We start from the raw sequence: 1,193 nt of genomic DNA on the forward strand, positions 1-1,193 counted from the left end.
CAGTTCATAAACAACTGCAACTCTTTGAACAACCCCTTAAGGACCTTGCACGCCTTCCCTCCACAGCTGCAGCAACAGCCACCTCCGGCCTTCCCTGCCCTTGCTCTCCAGAGCCAGCCTCTCACTTCACCCGCCGAGCCTTCCACCGGCAGCACTGGAAAAGCGGCAAAATCTCTCCCTCCAACAACGCGAAGCGAGTCGCTTTCTGCTGCTCGCAGTTCAGAGCTACTTTCAACCCCCGCCAAGCACGACGCTGAGGCCCCGGGAGGGCCGGGCCGCGCGGCTGGCGTGGCTGGGCCAGCGGGGCCAAGAGCTCCGCGGGCCGGAAGGCGGGGCCGGGCCGAGGCGGGCAGGGGCCGGGCCGAGGCGGGCAGGGGCCGGGCCGAGGCGGGCAGGGGCCGGGCCGAGGCGGGCAGGGGCCGGGCCGAGGCGGGCAGGGCCGGCGGTGGCTGCGGTTCCGGCAGCCGCAGGTTTCGCTTTCGCCTTCCCCTCGGCCGCCCCTTTCCCGTTCCCCGCCGCTTTTCCCCGAAGTCACGTGGGCGGCTGTTCCCGCCCGGCTGCGCCGCCTCCCGCCGCGCAGGGGCTGCGGGGCGTGGCCGCGCCCTGAGGCGATGGGCGCCCGGGCCGCCCTCCCGCCCGGGCTGCCGAGCCCTCCTCGGGCGGGCGGGGCACGCAGGGCAGCGGGCTTCCCAAGGAGGCCTGGGGCGGGGGGGCGGAACCGGCGCCCCCAGCAGAGGGAGCCGCAGGGCGGGGCAGCACCGGGACACGGCGGCGGGGGGAATGCCCAGGGGCACAGGTAAAGCCGTGGGAGCCTCCGGCCGCCCCTCGCTGCCTGGCGTGGCGGAGCAGCCCCTGGGCTTCACACCCGAGCGCCCTTCCTGCTCCTCTCCTGCCTCCCTGGTGGAGCCACCCCTGTTCCTGCGGGGACAGCCCTCCCCTCGCCCCTCCCGGGCAGCACCTTTCACCTGTTCAACACGTTCACCCATCTTATTTCTTAAACACCCTTCACCTCCGCCGCTGCTCCCGCCTGCAGGCGCCGGGCGGCGGGAGGGCAGCGCAGCGCCGGGAACACCCGCGTTCCCTAGGCGGAAGCGAAGGGGTTAGTGGGCGGGGCAGTCCGGCAGCGCCGCGCCGCCATTGGCCGAGATAGCCGAGGGTGGGCTCTGATTGGCCCGGCCGCCAGCCCCCCGCTC

The sequence above is a fragment of the Apus apus genome, chromosome 6, assembly GCF_020740795.1.
Source record: "Apus apus isolate bApuApu2 chromosome 6, bApuApu2.pri.cur, whole genome shotgun sequence".
Lineage (NCBI taxonomy): Eukaryota > Metazoa > Chordata > Aves > Apodiformes > Apodidae > Apus > Apus apus.